The 25,398-nt window shown below is 46.2% G+C and overlaps 1 long non-coding RNA gene across 1 annotated transcript; it reads right to left on the bottom strand.

The window, feature by feature from the left end:
* Window positions 1-2,104: 2,104 nt before the first annotated feature.
* LOC120372218 lies at window positions 2,105-8,130 on the bottom strand. Its single transcript, XR_005584795.1, has 3 exons — window positions 7,964-8,130; window positions 4,762-5,103; window positions 2,105-2,219 (listed from the first exon to the last, which is right to left on the bottom strand). It is a non-coding gene; the product is annotated as an uncharacterized LOC120372218 (long non-coding RNA).
* Window positions 8,131-25,398: the final 17,268 nt, after the last annotated feature.

The raw sequence follows: 25,398 nt of genomic DNA, 5'->3' as shown, positions 1-25,398 counted from the left end.
AATCAGAGAAAAAATGTTAGACAGTTTCATTCATACCTACTGGATCCAGATGCACAAACATATTTCCAGCCAAATCCATCAATGTTTTTTTGGCCTGAACCACCGCATGTTACCCCCACAGTGGCCATCTCCTGCACCTTATCAAGAAGGGTCTATGCATGGGACTAGACCTTCACCAGTTCTGTACCAGGAGGACATTCAGTTGTCTGATCCAAAGCATACAGATATTTGGTGACTGTTTGTCCTGTTTTTACACTAGGAGTTAATAGCAGACAGGTGGAGCCTGGAAGTTATTGCATGTGGTTACACAATTCAAATCAAGACCCTTGCCCCCAACAACTCACCCATTTCATCTCTGGGCAGAGATCAAAGTCATCTCATTTTGTTAAAGAACAAGGTTTGATCTTTGCTGCAGTTAGGAGCAATAGAGATAGTTCTGCAAGATCAGAGGGAGGGCTTATACTCACGTTTTTTAATTTAAAAAAATGGGGCTTTGCCCTATTTTGGATGTAAGGAAATGAAACACTTAGATAAAGAAATTTTGTTTCTGCATGTTAGAGATAACTTCTATAATCCTTTCACTTTGTCTTGAGGATGGGGTTGCTGCTTTGGATTTAAAAGATGAGTGTTTCCATAAGACAGTATCATCTGAAATACCTGCTTTTCATGGTATGAGAGGTCCATTTTCAGTACAAGGTCCCCCTTTTTTCTTTATCCATAGCTCCTCAGCTGTTTACAAAATGCCTGTTGGCAGTGGCAGTGTATCTAAAAGGCAGGGTATGTATGCATACCCATTCCTAGATGACTGGGTAATAAAAGCATCATCCAGGGAAGACATTCTAATACATGTAAATCAAATATGTTCTCTCTTTGCCAGTCTGGGATTAGAAATAAAATGGAAAAAGTTGTGTTTAAACCCTTTTCAAAGGATCTGCTTTATAGGGGCCATAGTAGATTCTACTGCAGAAAGAGCTTTTCTCCCACAGGAGAAGTATATAAAATATATATGTCATAGAATCATAGAATCTCAGGGTTGGAAGGGACCTCAGGAGGTCATCTAGTCCAACCCCTTACTCAAAGCAGGACCAAACCCAACTAAATCATCCCAGTAAGGGCTTTGTCAAGCCTGACCTTAAAAACCTCTAAGGAAGGAGATTCCACTACCTCCCTAGGTAACCCATTCCAGTGCTTCACCACCCTACTAGTGAAAAAGTTTTTCCTAATGTCCAACCTAAACCTCCACCTCTGCAACTTGAGACCATTACTCCTTGTTCTGTCATCTTCTACCACTGAGAACAGTCTAGATCCATCCTCTTTGGAACCCCCTTTCAGGTAGTTGAAAGCAGCTATCAAATCCCCCCTCATTCTTCTCTTCTGCAGGCTAAACAATCCCAGTTCCCTCAGCCTCTCCTCATAAGTCATGTGCTCCAGCCCCTAATCATTTTTGTTGCCCTCCGCTGGACTCTCCTCCAATTTATCCACATCCTTCTTGTAGTGTGGGGCCCAAAACTGGACACAGTACTCCAAATGAGGCCTCACCAGTGCTGAGTAGAGGGGAATGATCACATCCCTCGATCTGCTGGAAATGCCCCTACTTATACAACCCAAAATGCCATTAGCCTTCAACAAGGGCACACTGTTGACTCATATTCAGCTTTTCGTCCACCGTAACCCCTAGGTCCTTTTCTGCAGAACTGCTGCCCAGCCATTCGGTCCCTAGTCTGTAACAGTGCATGGGATTCTTCCGTCCTAAGTGCAGGACTCTGCACTTGTCCTTGTTGAACCTCATCATATTTCTTTTGGCCCAATCCTCTAATTTGTCTAGGTCCCTCTGTATCCTATCCCTACCCTCCAGCGTATCAACCACTCCTCCCAGTTTAGTGTCATCTGCAAACTTGCTAAGGGTGCAGTCCACACCATCCTCCAGATCGTTAATGAAGATATTGAATAAAAGCGGCCCCAGCACCGACCCTTGGGGCACTCCACTTGATACCGGCTGCCAACTAGACATGGAACCATTGATCACTACCCGTTGAGCCCGACCATCTAGCCAGTTTTCTATCCACCTTACCGTCCATTCATCCAGCCCATACTTCTTTAACTTGCTGGCAAGTCCTCCAGTTTCTATAGCAGTCAGTTCTCCTTTTTCTTCAATTCCTGGGTCTGTCAAACACAGCAGTGCCACCATATGCTCATCTTCAGCTGAGATATCTTCAGCACTGGTTAGGAACAAGTTACAGACTAGGTTTGCGTAGCATGCATCACAAAATAGTAATTCCACAGCAAGTGTTAATGTCACTCATGTGGGGGACAGACACTCAAAAAATGCAATGAAAGGTACACTTTTCAATTCTCCACCATCACAAACCTCAGAAAAACAACGGAGGAGTCTGATGGCACCTTAAGAACTAACAGATTTATTTGGGCATAAGCTTTCATGGGTAAAAAATCCCACTTCTTGAGATGCATGGAGTGAAAATTACAGATACAGGCATAAATATACTGGCACATGAAGAGAAGGGAGTTACCTTAAGGTAAGCCTTCCCCTATCGCTCCTACCTTAAGGTAACTCCCTTCTCTTCATGTGCCAGTATATTTATGCCTGTATCTGTAATTTTCACTCCATGCATCTGAAGAAGGGGGGTGGGGTTTACCCACGAAAGATTATGCCCCAATAAATGTGTTAGTCTTTATGGTGCCACTGGACTCCTCGTTGTTTTTGTGGAAACAGACTAACACAGCTACCCCCTGATACAAACCTCAGATGCAGCTACACTATGTTGGGGAGCTCATCTGAAAAGCAATGTTAGGGCTTATTGGTCACCCCACCCGCCCCCCCCAAAATGTACATATCAGTATTGTAGAACTGAGAGCCATGAGACTAGCTCTAAAGTGCTTCCCATCTCAAGTCTAATACAAAGTACTTCAGGTAGTAACAGACAATGTGATGGCGCTACATTATCTGAACAAGCAAGGGAGGGGAAACTTATTCTATAAAATTATGCCTGGAGGCAAAGAGGCTTTGGAAATGGTGTACAGAACACAACATTCACCCAGTATCAGTTGGTGTAGGGGTGTGTGAATGGGTTTGTCGTCCGCTCCCTAATGGTCACAGTCTCTGGCAGTCGCTCCGTCCACTGGTTGCAGCCAAAGGGGAGGTAGGGGAACCTGGACCCTTCTGCTTCACCGGGTTCCGACCCAGGGCCCTGTGAGACTTGTCTGGTGCCTTGCACCCTGAGGGGCTGCAAGTCAGCCTCCCTGGGTCACTTCCTACTTCCCCTTTTCTTGCACTGGGGGTTGCAAGGTGTCCACATAAGCACCAGTTTGCAGGTTGCCTAGCCGTCTCCAACCTGTAGGAGCTGCTGCTGAACAAACATTTCTTCTCCCAGCCTGGGACTGGCTACGTCCTGGTCCACAGCTCCCAGACCAGGTCCTTCTCCCTACCCTGTCTGGCCCAACTGAGCCACCTGGCTGGTTGCCTCCCTTTTCAACTCCACCTCCAGTTGGAGCATTCTCTGCAAGGGAGGAGGGGTGGAGCCTCCTGTGCCCAGAGTTGCTCTTTAATCCTCTGCTGTCCAAAGGAGGGTTTTACACTCTGTTACATGGGGGAACAAAACATGCTTGCAGATTAATATGTCATATGCACAAATGGTCTGTGAAGGAAGAAGTAATAACACACCTCTCCAGTTTATGGGGGAATCTGATAATATACTTGTTTGCCTCCAGCAGCAACAGGAAAGAAAGGTCAAAAATTTTGCTCCAGAGCAGGCAGAGACAAGGAATCGATATCAGAGGCATTTCTGATACACTGGTGTTAGGGCTTAATGTAACCATTTCCCCTCATTCATAGAATCATAGAATCTCAAGGTTGGAAGGGACCTCAGGAGGTCATCTAGTCCAACCCCCTGCTCAAAGCAGGACCAAACCCAACTAAATCATCCCATCCAGGGCTTTGTCAAGCCTGACCTTAAAAACCTCTAAGGAAGGAGATTCCACCACCTCCCTAGGTAACCCATTCCAGTTCTTCACCACCCTACTAGTGAAAAAGTTTTTCCTAATGTCCAACCTAAACCTCCCCCTGTGCAACTTGAGACCATTACTCCTTGTTCTGTCATCTTCTATCACTGAGAACAGTCTAGATCCATCCTCTTTGGAACCCCCTTTCAGGTAGTTGAAAGCAGCTATCAAATCCCCCCTCATTCTTCTCTTCTGCAGGCTAAACAATCCCAGTTCCCTCAGCCTCTCCTCATAAGTCATGTGCTCCAGCCCCCTAATCATTTTTGTTGCCCTCCGCTGGACTCTCTCCAATTTATCCACATCCTTCTTGTAGTGTGGGGCCCAAAACTGGACACAGTACTCCAAATGAGGCCTCACCAGTGCTGAATAGAGGGGAATGATCACATCCCTCAATCTGCTGGAAATGCCCCTACTTATACAACCCAAAATGCCATTAGCCTTCAACAAGGGCACACTGTTGACTCATATTCAGCTTTTCGTCCACCGTAACCCCTAGGTCCTTTTCTGCAGAACTACTGCCCAGCCATTTGGTCCCTAGTCTGTAGCAGTGAATGGGATTCTTCCGTCCTAAGTGCAGGACTCTGCACTTGTCCTTGTTGAACCTCATCATATTTCTTTTGGCCCAATCCTCTAATTTGTCTCTAATTTCTTAATTCAGAGAGTGATAAACAACAGGGTAAGGCCTGAGTGATTTTAATAGTGCCAGTATGACCGAGAAAACTATGGTATCTGGACTTGATTCACCTGCCAAAAGGATTAATGGAGCCTCTGCAACTGCCACCACACTTGTTGCAACAGACAAGGATGGTCTATCGTCCAGATCTTCAATCCCTTCATTTAACTGTGGGGGGGCTAGAGAAAAGTTGTTTATTAGAGGTGCAGAATGTACTGTTACATTCTAGAAAAGAGTCCACAAGTAAATGCGATAGCCATAAATGGAAAAGGGTTTTGCTGTGGATTTCTATGTGTGATCAAGATCCATTTACAGCACCACTTAATTGTAGAGTATTTGTTGTATCTTGAGAATGCATCTTTCTTTCTCTTCAGTTAAGGTTACTCTCTCAGCCTTATCAGCATGCCATGTACCTGTGGAGAGTAAATCAACTTTTACTAATAGTACAGTTAAGGCATTTTTTAAAAGCTTTAATAACTTATACCCGCACCCCTCCATAAGAAACCCTTTGCCCTCTTGGGATCTGAATTAGTTCTGTCCCATTTAATGAATCCTCCTTTTGTACCTTTGGGGAGCTGTTCTTTATTCAGTCTCTCTCTCAAAAGAGTATTTGTGATAGTGATCATGTCTGCAAGGGGTATAAGTGAATTACAGACATGAATGGCTATCCACCATTCACTATTTTTCATAAAGACAGATGGGTTGTAAGGATCTATGGGACCAGAACCCAGCCCTGCAGAGGGGCCAGCACAGCAGCTGTTCCCACATCACCATTATGGGGGCATGCTAGGGTGACCAGACAGCAAATGTGAAAAATCGGGACAGAGGTGGGGGGTAATAGGAACCTATATAAGAAAAAGACCCCAAAATCGGGACTGTCCCTATAAAATCGGGACATCTGGTCACCCTAGGGCATGCAGAGCCACTTCCAATGAGCGCTGGGGAGATTAGGCACTCATTGCAGGAAATACCATCCAAAGGGTCCAGAGTGATAGCACCTTGCAGCCCTCTGATTGACCATGTGCACTATTTAACACTGGAGGGTGCCCCAGGAAGTTGTCTGGGCAACCACCCAGATTTCTGGCCTGCTGCAACACTAGACCACACCTTGCTTTCTGATTTTCAATGTCTGGTTCCAGCCTGGTGCTATCTCTGGTCTCTGACGCAGCCTAACTCTGACCCTGACTCTTGCTTATCAAGCCCGGTTCTAGTAATTACTCCAATTCCTGCTTACTGGCTACTGCCTTCTGGCTGTCCTTTGCTTGTGTACACCAGCCCAGCTGCCACCCTAAGTTTTTACCAAAAGTGGTTTCCAATTTTCATATAAATCAGTCTATAATTTTACCCGTTTTTTCCCCAAACCGCATACTCATGATAGGGAAACTAAATTACATAGTCTAGATGTGAGAAAAACTCTATCCCTTTATTCAGACAAGACTAAACAATTAAGGCACTCCCCAAAATTGTTTATAGCTTATGGAACGAAGAACAAGGGGAAAGCTATTTTTGTACAAACACTTTCTCAGTGGATTAGATTAGCTATTTATGAAGCTTATAAATCAAAGGTGGTATGGTACTCATTCCTCAAAGGATGAGAATGCATTTGACTAGATCAAAGGCAGTCTTTATGGCTTTCTATAGACCGTTCTTCTGGTAGAGACGTGTAGACTAGCACCATGGAGTTCTGTTCACACTTTCTAAACATTATTCCTTAGATTTGGAAGCTAGATCTGATGCAAAATTTGACAAGGCAGTCCTGCAGTCCTTGTTTAATTAGGACTCTGTGATCCCACCATCCTGGGCCAGAGTGCTCCTTATTAATGAGTGGGAGTGTGCAAAGGACACTCAAAGGAGAAATGAAGGTTATTTACCTGTAACGGAGGCTCTTTGAGATGGACTCTGCATAGTTACACTCCCAGCCTGCCTCTCCCCATAACCTCAGCATCCTCCTTACCGGGAAAGGACCTGAGAAAGCTGGAACTCCACGCCTCTTTTATACCCTCACTGTGGAATGTTTGACATTCACTGAAGAGAGGGGCCAGGGAGCTGGGTGAGTGCTCCAATGGCTACTGCTAATTAGAATTCTACCATTCACTACCATTCAGAGCATCCCATGAGTGTGCATCCACAGCATCGATCTCAAAGAGCCTTGGTTATAGGTAAGTAACCTTTATTGTCATGGTTGAGAATCCACCTAGTTGCACAGACAGCTTCCTGGTGTCTCTGCTAGGCTTAAATAGTTCACCTGGACCAATTAGGGATCCTGGGAGCACCACCAATCAGGCCCTCTGTAGGTGGCACATCCTATGGTGCTTGGCCACACAAGGCTCACAGCCTGCAGATTGCTGCAGTGCCAAAGCTATTGGGTGGTGGCATGGATGCAGCAGTCTATCAGAGACCAGCAGACCCAGATTCCAGCCCCCAGGGATCCTCAGACCTAGCCAGAGTACTGCCTGAACTGCAAGCCTACCTGATAATTACAACTGCCTAAACGCTAACTCCTACAAACAACATTCCTCTTTCATTTAAAAAAAAACTAGAAAATTCAATGGAAAAAAAAACCATTAACCAGGCTGTCTGTTTGGTTGTATCTCGTGCCCTTCCAGAATTCAAGTTCAGTAAATCTCAAACTTATGAATACTAGGAAAAATAGACTTAAGGTACATACCCACACAACTGTAACTCTGCGCCCTTTGGGTGATGCCCCACTACACGCATCACACATACTCACATTCTGCCTTTGTATTGTACTGAACAGGAGCAATCTACTCCTGCCCTACTCTTAGCACCCTCCACAATAAAAAACACCACATCTGCTAAAATTTACAACCTCTTCACCCTTATGCATATGATGCCAAACACTGTATTTTCATTAACCTATCATTAAACCCATAGACCACACTCATCTCCCACTTAACTAGGGACCATCCCCAGTGTCCTGCTACTGACACAACCTACATAACTCAGCACTGACATGAGGCATCCTGGATCTCCCAAGGTATATGTGCACCTCTTTCCTTCTGTCACCCCCTCCTCCCCCCAGAGGGGCACAGCCCCTCAAAGATCACCTCAGGTCACAATCACAGCTCTGACAAAATGCTCCAAACTAATCCCTCCCACATTCAGTACAGCTACACCTAACACTGAATGCAGCTGGAGTGCAGGCAGATAATTCCCAGTCACTATTGCCAGCTCCAGGGGGAAAAGTTAAGGTTATGTGGGTATTTACCTTAACTCTGTATTTCTTGGTTTTCAGAAAGGAAGGTTCCTTACCTGGACAGTGACTGGAGTTCTTCAGCATGCGTTATCCATATGCACATTCCAGTTACGTGCCCTAGGCACCTGAGTCCAGGGTATTTTTCACAGCAGTGTCCACTGTGGCTGCACATATGCCCTGAGCGTCCTCATGCCCTCCACCACGTGCGTACAAGGGTAGAGCAGGCTGTAAGCATGAAAGGGGGTTAATTGTACAGATTTGCAGAGTTGCCAGTTAAATTTACAGCTGAAGTCTAACAAACTAGATTTGCCAATGAGATTAGTATTGTTATAGCCCACATTCAAATATTAGAAGAGAAGAGATTGGTCCAAAATGGACTAGTTTAGTAATCAAAAGCAATTGATTAAAGTTATGGTTCAGGTCTCTCTTAAGCCAATTTGTTTAGCCTTATAAAGGAGGGTGTGAACCAAGCACGCTGTGTTGGCAGTAGGTGAGGGTACACAGTTGCAATCTATACCCAAGGACTTGCCTAGACATGCCCAGATGGGCATATTTACCCTGTGATCGCCATCTTCATAATACTTCACCAAAGGGGCTATGCGTGGCGTCCACAGAAAGCTAAGAACTGGCTGGTTGTCATGGATATTGTGGGATGTATGCACAGAACATACTTTAAGAGTTCTGTGATATGTACAATATTGTGTTCTGAAGCTGCTGGATATTAAATTGGTTACCGGGGGTGGGTGCTTCTCAGAGCTAACTCAATCAAGAGTGAGAACAATTGACATCTGACCCAGCCTAGACAAGTGATTACAGTCTAGGCCAGGTGTGGGTGTGGCACTTTTGGGGGTTATCCGAGCCGGTGTCCAGGGTGAATTACTACTAACTGCTTACAGCACAAGAGAGCCTTGTCTGTGTACACCAATGGAAATCCCAACTCTGCTCTGGGCTCTGCTAGCCCCACTCTTCCTCTCTGCAGGTCAGCAATTTACAAACCCCACTTTGTTACACTTGAGTGCCCAGCTCCTTGTTTCTGGATGCCAGGAGAGTACACTGTCCGCTGTCCCCTATGGAAGCGGTGCACCCCAACTTATGGGTTTCAACTCAGTTCAACACCCATCCTAGCACAAGGCACTTAAACATATCCAAATCAAACTGAAATGCATTTAACAGAGCTTGCGATAAAAGTTAAAAATAAAAGCCAGTATAAGGATTTGAAACACAAGGTTACAGGTAAAAGAAAACAAAATGTAATATATAGCCTATACTTATTAACAAGTTACTTGCCTGTCTAATCAGGTATTTTTCATCCAATGGTCAGTTCCTACAGCTTTTGTCCAGTCCAGAGAGCTGGGATCCACTTTTCATGAGATACTCCATCTGGCAGAGTCTTTCCTCTGGAATGGATAACATCTTGTACCCTTTCTTCTTCCTTCATCTAGTTACAGACTATTGTCTCTTAGCCCAGGGATTCCCCTAATCAGAGACTTTTCCTGGGATCCTTTGTCTTTGTAAATATTCATACCTGCAAACAGCCACTCCATGGATGTTTATTGTTTTTAGTGTTGATTGAGTCATCTCTGAGCCCTGGTCTACACTACAGCGTTATGTCAACATAAGGCAGCTTATGTTGACCCAATTATGTCAGTGTACATGATACAGCCTTGCTCCCACCAAAGTAGGTGCCCTAGTACACCAACATAATAAATCTACTTCCATGAGAGGTGTAGGGCTTATGTCAGTGTAGTTACGGTGACACATTGTCTGTGTACACAGAGGGTTGTTGGCTGTCATTCTTGTCAATGATCATAGAATCTGCCCTGGAGGAAAATTCCTTCCCAACCCCAAATATGGCAATCAGCTAAAACCCTGAGCATGTGGGCAAGACTCCTAGGTGTCTGGCTGGTGAAAGAATTCTCTGTAGTAACTCAGATCCCACATCCCATCTAACACCCCATCACAAGCCATTGGGCATATTTACTGCTAATAGTCAAAGACCAACCTCATTATACAATCCCCTCCATAAGCTTATCAAGCTTAGTCTTGAAGCCAGATATGTCTTTTGCCTCCACTACTCCCCCTTGGAAGGCTGTTCCAGAACTCCACCCCTCCGATGGTTAGAAACCTTAGTCTAATTTCAAGTCTAAACTTCCTGATGGCCAGTTTATATCCATTTGTTCTTGTGTCCACATTGGTACAGAGCTTAAATAATTCCTCTCCCTCCCTGGTATTTTTTCCTCTGATATATTTGTAGAGAGTAATCATATCTCCCCTCAGCCTTCTTTTGATTAGGCTAAACAAGCCAAGCTTTTTGAGTCTCCTTTCATAAGACAGGTTTTCCATTCCTCGGATCATCCTAGCAGCCCTTCTCTGCACCTGTTCCAGTTTGAATTCATCCTTCTTAAACATGGGAGACCAGAACTGCACACAGTAGTCCAGTTGAAGGCTCACCAGTGCCTTGTATAACGGTACTAATACCTCCTTATCTCTACTGGAAATATCTCGCCTGATGCATCCCAAGACCGCATTAGCTTTTTTCACAGCCATATCACATTGACAGCTCATAGTCATCCTGTGATCAACCAATACTCCGAGGTCCTTCTCCTCCTCTGTTACTTCCAAGTGATGAGTCCCCAGCTTATAACAAAAATTCTTGTTATTAATCCCTAAATAAATGACTTTGCACTTTTCACTATTAAATTTCATCCTATTACTATTACTCCAGTTTACGAGGTCATCCAGAACTTCCTGTAGGATATCCCGGTCCTTCTCTGTATTGGCAATACCTCCCAGCTTTGTGTCATCCGCAAACTTTATTAGCACATTCCCACTTTTTGTGCCAAGGTCAGTAATAAAAAGATTAAATAAGATTGGTCCCCAAACCGATTCCTGAGGAACTCCACTAGTAACCTCCTTTCAACCTGACAATTCACCTTTCAGTATGACTCATTGTAGTCTCCTCTTTAACCAGTTCCTTATTCACCTTTCAATTTTTATATTGATCCCCATCTTTTCCAATTTAGCTAACAATTCCCCATGTGGAACCATATCAAATGCCTTACTGAAATCGAGGTAAATTAGATCCACTGCGTTTCCTTTCTCTAAAAAATCTGTTACCTTCTCAAAGAAGGAGATCCAGTTGGTTTGGCACGATCTACCTTTTGTAAAACCATATTGTAATTTGTCCCAATTCCCGTTGACCTCAAGGTCCTTAACTACTTTCTCCTTCAAATTTTTTTCCAAAACCTTGCATACTACAGATGTCAAACTAACAGGCCTGTGGTTGCCCGGATCACATTTTTTCCTTTTCTTAAAGATAGGAACTATGTTAGCAATTCTCCAGTATACGGTACAACCCCTGAGTTTACAGATTCATTAAAAATTCTTGCTAATGGGCTTGAAATTTCATGTGCCAGTTCCTTTAATATTCTTGGATGAAGATTATCTGGGCCCCCCAATTTAGTCCCATTAAGCTGTTCGAGTTTGGCTTCTACCTCGGATGCAGTAATATCTACCTCCATATTCTTATTCCCATTTGTCATCCTACCATTATCCCTAAGCTCCTCATTAGCCTCATTAAAGACTGAGGCAAACTATTTGTTTAGATATTGGGCCATGCCTAGATTATCCTTAACCTCCACTCCATCCCCAGTGTTTAGCGGTCCCACTTCTTTCTTTGTTTTCTTCTTATTCATATGGCTATAGAACCTTTTAATTCCCTTTGCAAGGTCCAACTCTGCATGGCTTTTGGCCTCTCTCACTTTATCCCTACATGTTCTGACCTTAGTAAGGTAGCTTTCCTTGCTGATCACTCCCTTCTTCCACTCCTTGTAGGCTTTTTCTTAATCACCTTTCTAAGATGCTTGCTCATCCAGCTTGGTCTACAATTCCTGACTATGAATTTTTTCCCCTTTCTTGGGATGCAGGCTTCTGATAGTTTCTGCAACTTTGACTTGAAGTAATTCCAGGCCTCCTCCACCTTTAGATCCCCAAGTTCTTCAGTCCAATCCACTTCCCTAACTAATTTCCTTACTTTTTTAAAGTTAGCCCTTTTGAAATCAAAAATCCTAGTCACAGATCTATTTTTGTTTATCCTTCCATTTAGTTTAAAGTGAATTAGCTCATGATCACTCGAACCAAGGTTGTCCCCTACAACCATTTCTTCTATGAGGCCCTCACTACTCACCAAAACCAAATCTAAAATGGCATCCCATCTTGTTGGTTCAGCAACTACTTGGTGAAGGAATCCATCAGCTATCGCACCTAGGAAAATCTGAGCCCTATTATTATTACTATAAAGTGAGCAGTGTACACTTCGTATTCTGCGTTGTAATCATAGAATCATGGAATTCGAGATCAGAAGGGACCATTATGATCATCTAGTCTGACCTCCTGCAAGGTGCAGGCCACATAAGCCGATCCACCCACTCCTTAAGCAAGCGACCCCTGCCCCATGCTTCGGAGGAAGGTGAAAAACCTCCAGGGCCACTGCCAATCTACCCTGGAGGAAAATTCCTTCCTGACCCCAAATATGGCAGTCAGCTGAACCCCGAGCATGCAGGCAAGACTCTCCAACCATACCCTCTGGAAAAAGGCTAACAATATCCTATCATTGACCCATTGTACTAATTACCAGTGTGGCACTTAATTGACCTATTGACTAAGCCCGTTATCCTATCATACCATCTCCTCCATAAACTTATCTAGCTTAATCTTAAAGTCATGGAGGTCCTTCGCCCCCACTGTTTCCTTCGGTAGGCTGTTCCAGAATTGCACTCCTCTGATGGTTAGAAACCTTCGTCTAATTTCAAGCCTAAATTTCCTGACTGACAATTTATATCCATTTGTCCTCGTGTCCACATTAGCACTGAGCTGAAATAATTCCTCTCCTTCCCTGGTGTTTATCCCTCTGATATATTTAAAGAGTGCAATCATATCTCCTCTTATCCTTCTTTTGGTTAAGGAAAACAAACCGAGCTCCTCAAGTCTCCTTTCATACGACAGGCTTTCCATTCCTCGGATCATTCTAGTAGCCCTTCTTTGTACCCGTTCCAGTTTGAATTCATCCTTCTTAAACATGGGAGACCAAAACTGCACACAATACTCAAATGAGGTCTCACCAACGCCTTATATAACGGGACTAGTACCTCCTTATCCCTACTAGAAATACCTCGCCTAATGCATCCCAAGACCGCATTAGCTTTTTTAACGGCCACATCACATTGCCTACTCATAGTCATCCTACGATCAACCAGGACTCCTAGGTCCTTCTCCTCCTCCGTTACTTCCAACTGGTGGGTCCCCAGCTTATAACTAAAGTTCTTGTTAGTCATCCCTAAATGCATAACCTTATACTTCTCACTATTGAATTTCATCCTGTTACTAATACTCCAGTTTACAAGGTCATCCAAATCTCCCTGGAGGATATCCCTATCCTTTTCCGAATTTGCAATACCTCCCAACTTGGTGTCATCCGCAAACTTTATCAGCCCACTCCTACTCTTGGTTCCCAGGTCAGCGATAAATAGATTGAATAAAATCGGACCTAAAACCGAACCTTGAGGAACTCCACTGGTAACCCCCCTCCAACCCGACAGTTCCCCCTTCAATACGACCCTCTGCAGTCTCCCCTTTAACCAGCTCCTTATCCACCTCTGGATTTTCATTTCGATCCCCATCTTTTCCAATTTAACCAGTAATTCCTCATGCGGTACCGTATCAAACGCCTTACTGAAATCAAAATCAATACATTTGAAAATGTAGAAATACATCCAAAAATATTTAATACATTTCAATTGGTTTCCTATTGTTTAACAGTGCAATTAATCACAATTAATTTTTTAAATCGTGATGAATTTTTTTGAGTTAATCACATGAGTTAACTGCAATTAATTGACAGCCCTAGCCATAAGCTATTTTCTACTGCTGGTCTACCCAGTAGCAACATGTCTGAAGACAAGATAATGGCAACACATCCAACAAACAATATTATTCAAGCATTTCTCTAGGGTACAGACCAAAATCACAGCATCCACGGGACAAGCAGAACTGTATATTTTTCTGCAATCTTAACTGAATTTTGGGGGATTGGTTTTACTCAAAACTTCACACTGTGGGCCCTGAGCTACCCAAACACCTGCCCAAGTCAGTTTAGTTTTTAAAACATTTTTCCGCATCACTGCTAACTGATGGTCCGTTCATCCCACTACATTTTCCAGAAGCTATTTTCATACCAACTGATGCCACATGTACACGTTCCCCTCTTTCACTGGCCTACGCTTCCCCAGTTGTCCAATATGATGGAGCTGTGAAACTGACAAGAAAGCCCTGGCTGGCAACTCAGGTTGCTCCCCGGGCTCCAGGCTCCCTGCTCTGAGCTGGGCTGCCACCCAGGCTCCAAGTAGAGTTGCCAACATTCTAATTGCACAAAACTGAACACCCTTGTCCCACCCCCTACCCTGTCCCTTCCCCAAGGCCCTGCCCCTTCCCTGAGGCTCCACCCCCACTCACTCCATCTCCCCTCCCTCCGTGGCTTGTTCTCCCCCACCCTCACTCACTCACTCATTTTCAGTGACCTGGGGCAGGGGGTTGGGGTGCAGGATGGGTGAGGGCTCTGGCTGGGGGTGTGGGCTCTGGGCCAGGGATACGAGGTTTGGGGTTCAGGAGGGGGCTCCAGGCTGGGGCCAAGGGGTTCATAGTGCGGGACAGGGTTCCTAGCTGGGGCACTGGGTTGGGGCACAGAAGGGGTTCGGGTTGCGGGCTCCAGGAGGGAATTTGGGTGCAGGACGGGGATCAGGGCTGGGGCAGGGGGCACAGGAGGAGTTTCAGGGTGCCAGGTCCGAGCAGCACTCACCTCAGGCAGCTCCCTGCAAGTGGCAACATGTCCCTTTGCTACTAGGTGGAGGCGTTGCCAGGCAGCTCTGCGCGATGTGGTTTGCCTCCGCCTGCAGGCACCACGCCACAGCTCCCATTGGCTGCAGTTCCTGGCCAATGGGAGCTGCGGAGCCAGCCATCGGGGAAGGGCAGGGGCTGCGCACAGAGCCCCCATGGCCGTCCCTCTGCCTAGGCACCAAGGGACATCTCGCCATTTCCAGGGAGCAGCGTGGAGCCAGGAAGGGAGCCTGTTGCACGTTGGAAGCCCGGCTGCACTGAAGCTTCAGCTCCCCACTCCCCGCCAGAAACCTGGCTCCCTGCTGGGAGCCTGGCAGCAGCCTGGGCTCTGGGTTTAGAGCTCCCCACCAGGAGCCTGGGCAGCTGCAGAGCTACCGTTGGGAAGCTGTGCATGCAGCTGAGAGCCTGGGCTCTCAGGCAGGGATGGTGGAACCTTCCCAAAAGTGGGGAGCCCAGGCCCCCTTTCCCCCTCTGTGGCCCCCCTCCCTCCTCCTTCCCCTGAGGCCTCACCCTACAGCCAGGCCAGCAGTTGAAGCCCGGATGGGGATCCTGGGAAGCTGTGGGGAGCCATGGGCCCTCCATCTGCCCTGGGTGGGGGGACATGAGCGGGGGCTGCTCTTGGGCCTCCCACCCCGGGCAGGTGGAGGATCCACAGCTTCCTACAGCTGCCCAGGCTCCCCAGCTGGGCTCTAGAGCCTCCAGCTGCAGGACTGACTGGAGGCCGGAGCAGAGGGAAGAGTAGAGGCAGAGGGCATGGTCCGTGGAGAGAAGTGGATGGGCCAGGCCTGTCCACTTTCAAAAAGTCCCCCCTATTCTGGTGCCCCTACTCTCAGCCGCCCACACTGCTGCTCTTAAGTTGGTGGAAGCCCAACCACAGACAGAAGAAGGGCAGTCTGGACATGAACCACCGCAGTAATTACTGCAGTAGCTGTAAATTGACCTAACATGGGTAGTCTTTTGTGTACACATGCCCTGAGACTCTACCGCCTCAGGTGACAAGATTCACTTCCAAAAGTTTGGAACATAATATCCTTCACATCGCATGGATCTACATTTGTTTTCTTCACAAACATCTTGCAACAACCAGGACAATCAGCTAGGTCTTAGCTTTTGGCACAGATCACACACGGCCCCCTTCAGTAAAATATTAAGAAGATCATCAGACACAGGCGTAATATACCTGCTTAGGGATGTTAGTGTCACAGCAGGCTTGGTCCTTTACAAAGCACAAAAGAGTCCAAAAAAAGACCTTGAATAAGGAAACCATCAGGGACAAGCAGAAGTTAACAAAATGCCCAAGTTGTGAAAATAGACAAAGGGTCTAGAACAATATAACTGGAGAAAGGAGGGGATAAGATGGCATCCATTACAGAGGCAACCCTCTGCCAGTGGGAGTGTCTCATGAAAAGTGGGTAAGAAATACCTTGTTAGACTGAAAAGGGCCTTGTTAATAGGTGCAGGCTTTAGATTGTATTTTATATTTTTCTTTTATCAGCAGCCATGCGTCCAATCCTTTTACTGGCTTCTCTTTGAATCTTTATCGTGAGCTCTGTCAAATAAACAGGGATTTGGTTTTACTATAGACACAACTCAGTGCTCTGTGTTGAGGAGAGTGCTGAAGGGAAGCTAGTGAGCTGTGGGGGGGCACTGCTTCCATGGAGGCAGTAATCTGTGTGCATTGTGGGTGACCAGAACTCATGAGACTGGGCACTTGTGTGTAACGAAGTGGGGTGTACAGGCAGGTGGAAGGGACCCGTGCTCAGTTCAGAGCAGAGCTACCGTTGGGGAGCTATCTCCATAGATTCTCTCTGCTCTGCCCCAAGGACTCACTCAGGGCTGGGGTGTGCAAATTGGCCTCCTGCAGAGGGAAGGAGTGCGGCTTGCAGAGCCTGGAGGGGGCACTTGCCATGCCAGCAACCTGTAGTTTTGGGAAAGTTCCCCCAGTGAGCACAGACAAAGCTCCCTTGCACTATAAGTAGGCGGTAGTGATTCCCCCTGTACCCTTGGGGTAGTCCCGAAAGGTCTCAGTAGGGAGTGTCAACTTACTCAAGAGAACCTTCATTTACTGATGTTAAAGAATAGAAGGGGAAATACGATCTTTGAGATTAAATCTCACCACTTCTTATCCTCTTAACCCTGGAATGGAGGAAAGTCCTTTCTACAGGGCTGCTCCAGGCACCTGTGCACTGAGAATTCTGCAGCTTCTTTGTGGGTGGAGTCAACTCTGGGGTCCCACATGGTGACTTCAGCTTTATATATTTCAGGGCTTGTTGGAAGGGATAACCCTCTGATTTCTAGTGGCCATTTGCCAAATTGCTCTCAGCTTTCATCCATCTCTGTGTTTCTGCTGCTTCCATCGATAGCCAGTAGATGACGTCAGTGTGTAAGGAATTTCTTCAATGCTTCCTTTAGTCGGAGGGTTTAATTTGTTTAATAGACTGTATTTAATAATTTGCCCTATTAATTTGGGATTGCCTTTTTAAAGTAATTTTATTTATTATTCCAAACTCATACCAGTCACAGAGCCACAGGACTAGTGCTTGGACTCCAGCCTTGGAACAGTCTCTGGGAGTGTCAGACCCCATAGGGGTCTTGCTCTTCCTCCACAGTAAGCCACTCGACTTCCCCGCCTCCTTTGACTGAACCTCAGAGCCTTCAGCACCCCTGCTTCCTACCGTAGGGTGACCAGACAGCATGGACACAATCTATTGTCTACAGCCAAGCACTGAGGTACAACCGCATCTGCTCCAACCCCTCAGACAGAGACCAACACCTACAAAATCTTCACCAAGCATTCTCAAAACTACAATACCCGCACGAGGAAATAAGGAAACAGATCAACAGAGCCAGACGTGTACCCAGAAGCCTCCTACTGCAAGACAAACCCAAAAAAGAAACCAACAGGACCCCACTGGCCATCACATACAGTCCCCAGCTAAAACCCCTCCAATGCATCATCAGGGATCTGCAACCCATCCTGGACAATGATCCCTCACTTTCACAGGCCTTGGGTGGCAGGCCAGTCCTCGCCCACAGACAACCTGCCAACCTGAAGCATATTCTCACCAGTAACTGCACACCGCACGATAGTAACTCTAACTCAGGAACCAATCCATGCAACAAACCTCGATGCCAACTCTGCCCACATATCTACTCCAGCGACACCATCACAGGACCTAACCAGATCAGCCACACCATCACCGGTTCATTCACCTGCACGTCCACCAATGTAATATATGCCATTATATGCCAGCAATGCCCCTCTGCTATGTGCATCGGCCAAACTGGACAGTCCCTACGGAAAAGGATAAATGGACACAAATCAGATATTAGGAATGGCAATATACAAAAACCTGTAGGAGAACACTTCAATCTCCCTGGACACACAATAGCAGATCTAAAGGTGGCCATCCTGCAGCAAAAAAACTTCAGGACCAGACTTCAAAGAGAAACTGCTGAGCTCCAGTTCATCTGCAAATTTGACACCATCAGCTCAGGATTAAACAAAGACTGTGAATGGCTTGCCAACTACAAAAGCAGTTTCTCCTCCCTTGGTTTTCACACCTCAACTGCTAGAAGAGGACCTCATCCTCCCTGATTGAACTAACCTCCTTATCTCTAGCCTGCTTCTTGCTTGCATATATATATCTGCCCCTGGAAATTTCCACTACATGCATCCGACGAAGTGGGTATTCACCCACGAAAGCTCATGCTCTAATACGTCTATTAGTCTATAAGGTACCACAGGACTCTGCTGCTTTTACAGATCCAGACTAACACAGCTACCCCTCTGATACCAGACAGCAAGTGTGAAAAATCGTAATGGAGGTGGGGGGTAATAGGAGCCTATACAAGAAAAAGACCCAAAAATCAGGACTGTCCCTATAAAAATGGGACATCTGGTTACCCTATCCTACCGTGAGCTCTGTTCAGTGAGTCCAGTGGGGATGGGAGCTAGGGGGCAGCTTCTCCTACTTCAGCATTCACAGCAACTCTCAGCCAGCATTGTAAAGACAGTCGGGTTTATTAACACAGCATAGAAAATCCTTGCTTAGCAGGGAGAAAAGAAAGTTACAGCATGGTCCATTCTGGTTAGTCCAGAGCCCCAGCCAAGCGCTGCGCCCCCCTTGGCTCCTGCTCTGTCCCTCTGTGTCCTCTTCATTCAGGATCCGGGGGCCAGTCCCACCTGGCCCCTCCTCAGGCCCATATCTCAGGCCCATGTTGTCCAGCTGGTCCAACACGGCTGGCTTCCTGAGGAGGGGTGGGCCATTCATGGTCCTTGGTTGCTAGGTACCAGAGTCCTGGTGATTGGATTTGCCATTGTCTTAATGGATTCTCCATTTACATGGGGGCCAGACCAAGACAGTGAGGTGCCATTCACACCTGTGTCAGAGCCTGCCTGAGAATAAACAGCTTTTCTCAACCACCAAATTAACAACACAGCATATGGGAGAAACTGAGGCACACACAGTATTCATACAAAATATTTACAGAAAATTCCCACTCCATCACAATCCCGTAGTTAGATTATTATATCTTTTGACATTCCTTCTAGGAATACAATATACAATACAATATCTAACTTCTAGGATACAACACCATTTCCCAAGAAAACAAACTCCCTTAGAGTCTTCTAAATCTAGTGGACACGACCCACACCTTCTTTGATTATATCTAATAATTTTAATTTCATACCTTTCAAGGCTTATCATAGGATATGAGACAATAAATTAGGAACAAGATGGAGTATTTACATAGAGAGATATATATCTGGTTCATAACCCAAACAAATGCACAATTTCTAAATCGCGGTAAATAATATATATTCTTCTTGCGGTAGCAGGAAATTTGACCTCTGGAACTTTCCGTTTTTTGTGGCACTGACCAAGCTATTTAAACCTACATTTTGTTTTTCTCTCTTCTTATTCTGAACATATAAAATACAGGTATCAGGGGGTAGCCATGTTAGTCTGTATCCACAAAAATAACAAGGAGTCCGGTGGCACCTTGAAGACTAACAGATTTATTTAAACATAAGCTTTCATGGGTAAAAAAAACACTTCTTCAGATGCACTGAGTGAAAATTACAGATACAAGCATAAATATACTGGCACATGAAGAGAAGGGAGTTACCTTACAAGTGGAGAACCAGTGATGACAAGGCCAATTCAGTCAGGGTGGATGTGGTCCACTCCCAATAATTGATGAGGTGTCAATACCACGAGAGGGAAAATTGCTTTTGTAGTGAGCCAGCCACTCCCAATCCCTATTCAAACCCAAATTAAGAAAATTATGGACATCTTTGGTTTGAGAACTAACAATAGTTGGGAAACTTCTTATCAGGCATCAGAGCTTTCCTTTCCTGGGAATTGGATAGTTTGGCTTTCCCTTCATTAATGCTTTTCAGAGGAGATGTTTCACCTGTTGGCAGGTTTCAGAGTAGCAGTCGTGTTAGTCTGTATCCGCAAAAAAAACAGGAGTACTTGTGGCACCTTAAAGACTAACACATTTATTTAAGCATGAGCTTTCGTGAGCTACAGCTCACTTAGCTTGAAAAGGAAGCTAAGGTTTGGAATTTGCCTCAGGGTGATTCCCACCAGGTAGTTCAAAGGGCGGTGTAACAGGGTGGCGTGCCCTGTGGGCTGGTGAACCTGGGGCTAAACCAACCCTGATGACAGGATAAGCCTCACCTGAGAGGAAGCAGGTGATTGCTGCATACAAGGAGCCAGGCTTAAGTCAACTGCTGGTAAGGCCCACTGTCCAGCTGCAGAAAGAGCTAGGTGTGATGCTGCACTCCATAATGCTTTATGGAAATATGCTTATGAGAGTGAATATAATGTAACTGAAATATGCTTTATGCAAAAAGTGTCTTGTAAGGTATCATTACAAAGCTTATTATCTACTGAGTGTGTTCATCCCCATTTGTTTGCATATGTTATTTCTATGTCTGGAGTTAGGAGAATAAGATATAAACTTATGTTACTGATGTAAACATGTTAAGTAGAACCCATTAAGGGTGCTTCAGAATCAATGAACTGTGAATGGGTTTGTTTACCTGTAAGCCTTCCTATGTATATGTCTTCCAGCTACTAGATAATGAAGAAGGAGGTCTTACAGTGACATGTGATCATGTCACCTGAGCTGGAATTAGGGTGACCACACAGCAAATGTGAAAAATCGGGACAGGAGGTGGGGGGTAATAGGAGCCTATATAAGAAAAAGACCGAAAAATCAGGACATCTGGTTACCCTAACTGGAATCCATCTTAAACCTGATGTTTTTCCAATTAGAAGGCGGGGTGGGGATCCATAGAGACAAAAGATTCCCTCCTTGTGACAAAGCTATAAAAGGGGGTGGAATAGAACAAAGTGGGTTGCCAGTCATGAGAAATCCCCTAGTTACCACCTGAGCTGGAACTAACAAGCACTGTACCAGGGGAAAGGATTGGGCCCAGACTAAGGAGTCTAGTCTGTGAAAGAAGCTTATTGGAACATCTCTGAGGGTGAGATTTACCTGTATTCAGTTTCTTAAATGTATTAGGCTTAGACTTGTGTGTTTTATTTTGCTTGTTTACTTACTTTGTTCTGTCTGTTATTACTTGAAACCACTTAAATCCTACTTTTTATACTTAATAAAGTCACTTTTTTTTATGAATTAACCCAAAGTAAGTTATTAATACCCGGGGGAGCAAACAGCTGGGCATAGCGTTATAGAGGGCGGACAATTTATGAGTTTACCCTGTATAAGCTTTATACAGAGTAAAATGGATTTATTTGGGGTTTGGATCCCATTGGGAGCTGGGTGTCTGGGTGCTGGAGATAGGAGTACTTGCTGAGCTGTTTTCAGTTTAGTCTGCAGCTTTGGGAGCATGGTTCAGACCCTGGGTCTGTGTTGCAGCGGGCTAGCCTGTCTGGCTCAACAAGACAGGGTTCTGGAGTCCCAAGCCATCAAAGAAAATGTGCTCAGAGGTAGTTTCAGCACATCAGATGACAGTCCCAAGGGGGTCTCTGTGTCCGAACCCGTCACACTAGGCAGGGAGCAAGGCGGCTTATGTAGGGCCCTGAGTCTATCGGGAGAAGCTCAGAGAGGAAAGGAAGCTGGCAGGGAAGAGAGTGAGAAAGGAAAGCTCTCCAGGCAGGGAGAATTAGGAGAAGCCCTGATAAAATGGGGAAGAGCATGGGAGACCCACAGGGAAGGAAAGGTGAGGTAGGACGTGGCCCAGGGAAAACTGAAATATGGGTATAAGCCGGGTCTGCATGAGCTTCCACTTGGCTTCAGGGTTACATGGGTAAAGGAGTCGCCCTAGCTGTGCAGTACAGAGCCCTGGGGTAAAATCTGGGGTCCAGGGTGGTACTAGGGTCCCTTGCTGACCCCAGGAAGGGGGTGCACAAGGGTTATTGAGCCCAGCAAGGGGGAAGCAGGTAGAGGTGAAGGTTGGCTGAGGAAGAGCCCCAGAGAGGGTGGAAGGATTTTTGTTTCTGTTGATGACATTTTTGGACTTTTAATTTGGGAGAGGTGGGAGTCCAGCAAGGGTGGACTACAAATAATCACCTGGCCAGAGGGCTGAGTTCCCAGGCACAGACACTGCTGGAGTGACTGTTGGTGCGGGGAGCTAGCCCAGCAAGAGATCTGTGAGGCCATGCCTGGCCATGAGGGGGTACCTAACAGTGAGTAGATTTGGTTACAGGCGAAGAAAGAAGTTGTCAACAACATAATTTCAAGGCATATTTTAATGTCTGTACTTCTTACAGGGCCAACTGCCACAGTTTCCACTTCAGAAATCTGGTGGTAAAGGACTCTGAGGTAGAGGGGATGGAGGGTGGGTAGTGGAATGTGAATATGGGCAACACATCTCAAAGAACTCCACCCACTGTACAGGTAAGTAACTTTTTTTTCCCCCTTTAGTAATCGTCCACATGCCCATTTCACTTCTAGTGGCTCCCAACCTGTGGACCAAAGCAAGGGTCTTAGGAGAACAGGGATTGTAACACTGCTTTCCTGAAAGCAGCATCTGATTTGGAGACTTCAGTGATAGCATAATGCTTCCTAAATGTGTGACTAGATCTTCAGGGGCTGGTTTGCATGGGTGCATAATAGAAACATTCCTCAAAGATGTGCTGTGACTCGAGACTTCCTGAGCTCTGGTGGCGTGAGCTCTGAGGACTAGTCTACACTGGCAACACTAAAGTGCTGCACTGGGAGAGAGTGCTCTAATAACACCACCTCCACGAGGGGTGTAGTAACCAGCAATGGCTCCCAGTGCTGGTGCATTGTCTACACTGGCGCTTTACAGCGCTGAAACTTGCTGCAGTCAGGGGGGTGCTTTTTCACACCCCCAAGTGAGAAAGTTGTAGCACTGTAAATTGCCTGTGTAGACAAGCCCGGAGAGAAGCAGAACAGTCACTCTGGCCAGTTACTAACCATCAGCTGACCACCCAGTCAGCTGTCTAATCTCTTAGATGAGATGGGTTTCCCTTTCATTCTCTCCACCATGCAGGTGATAAGTCTAGGTGAAGAGTTAAAAGATTTTGTACTCTGCAAATAAAATGCTAAAGCCCATCTGACATTCAACATATAGAGCAGGGATGGGCAAACTGCAGGCTGGATCTGGCCTGTTGGGGCTTTGGATCCAGCCCACGGGATTGCCACCCCCGTGGTGCCGCGGGGCTAAGGCAGGCTCCGGGCCTACCTTAGCCCTGCGCTGCTCCCAGCAGTGGCCGGCACCACATCCCTGTGACCCCTGGGGGAGAGAGGGAGCAGAGGGTACCGCACACTACCTTCACCTGCAGGCATTGCCCCCCTGGCTGGGAACGGGTAACTGCAACCAATGGGAGCTTCGGGGGAGGTACCCAAAGGTGAGGGAAGCGTGCAGAGCCTCTGCCCCCGTTCCCCGAGGGGCTGCAGGAACATGGTGCCGGCCGCTTCCGGGAGCGGTGCGGGGCCAGGGCAGGCAGGGAACATGCCTTAGCCCCGCTGTGCGCCTCTGCTACCCTGGAGCCGCTCAAGGTACGTAGCATCGGGCCGGAGCCTGCACCCCAACCTCCTGCCCTGAGCCCCCTGCTCACCCCTCCTGCACCTCAACCCTCTGCCCTGAGCCCCCTGCCTCACCCTGCACCCCAAACCCTTGCACACTGCACCCCCTCCCATGCCCCACACTCCCTCCCACACCCCAACCTCCTGCCCCAGCCCTACATTCATGGCCCTGCATGCAATTTCCCCACCCAGATGTAGCCCACAGGCCAAAAAGTTTGTCCACCCCTGATCTAGAGCATAGCCTCCACTTTACAAGTGAGTGGCTTAGGGAAAAATATAGGCAGATGAATCTGCTGGCTTAAATGGAAGTCTGTAATGATCTTTGGTAAAAACTTAGATAGATTCAGGCTTTGATGGCAGACCTGCCTTATACCATGTCATATCCAGACAAGGAGTCTCTCAGATCACATCCTAACCCTTGTCACCGAGGTGACTGTAGCAGTGTTGAAAGCAATGTTTTCACAGACAAAATGTAGTGATGAACATGTTACCACTGGCTCAGAGGGTGGGCCCATTCAAGTAAAGACAACTAGATTGTGGTCCCATGAGGGGATTGGTGGAAACCCCTTGATTAGATCTTTCAAAAACTTTACCACTCTTGGGTGAGAAACAACTGTATATCCATCCACCAGAGAGCTGTGTGCAGAAATCACAATAAGGGGAACCTGATTGAGTTACGTGACCCATCCAGATGTTTCATTCCAAGTAAGTATTCCAGAATTTCTACCTGGTACCAAGTACTTTGAAGTTAAAGACTTCTGAAGGCAGCAAGAAGAAAAAATGTGAATCTCACTAAGTAAGTTTGTCTTGTAGTGTCATCACAGTTTAACAGGATATTTTGTGCAGGAGAGGAGTTTGAAATCCATCCAATAGCCAAGCCGTGAGATGAAGGGACTTCAGATCTGGGTGAAGGATCTTCCAGTCACTCTGTGAAAGCAGGTCTGGAATCTGAGGCAATGTCTTTTGTTGGGAGATGGACAGGTTCACAATGTTGGGGAACCAGAACTGCCATGGCCATGCTGGTGCTATTAATATCAGTTTGGTGGATCCCTGCCTGACCTTGCACAAGCCATGAAATCAGCAGGACTAGTAGGTATATGTACATTAAAGTCCTCAACCATGAGATAAACAAGCTGCCAGAAAAAGAACCCCCTTTCCCCCAAAAACAGAAGACCCGATACTTGTATGTTGCAAATAGGTCTGCATGAGGATGGCTCCAATCTGTAATGATGTTCCAAAGGACCAAGTCTTTGGTTTCTCACTTGTGATTTGAAGAGAAGTGCATGCTCAGTTTGTCTGCTAGGCTGTTCTGCAGACCAGGTAAGTGTATACCACTGAGGGGGAGAACTGATGCATAATTCACCAATTCCATAGTCTGCTTCTTGGCATAAAGGGGAAGATCTCACCCCACAGTGCCTGTTGATACAACACACAATGATTGTGTGACCCTGTATGGAACATGGTGACCACTTATGGATACCTTTGTCCGGCTTGTCCTTGTCCATCCCTCCACAAATGCAAGTCAATGCCACATCATTCCGTTTTGTTGCAACACATTCTTTCCATT

This window comes from Mauremys reevesii, linkage group 9, assembly GCF_016161935.1.
Source record: "Mauremys reevesii isolate NIE-2019 linkage group 9, ASM1616193v1, whole genome shotgun sequence".
NCBI lineage: Eukaryota > Metazoa > Chordata > Testudines > Geoemydidae > Mauremys > Mauremys reevesii.
This window is presented reverse-complemented; position numbering and strand designations above follow the sequence as displayed.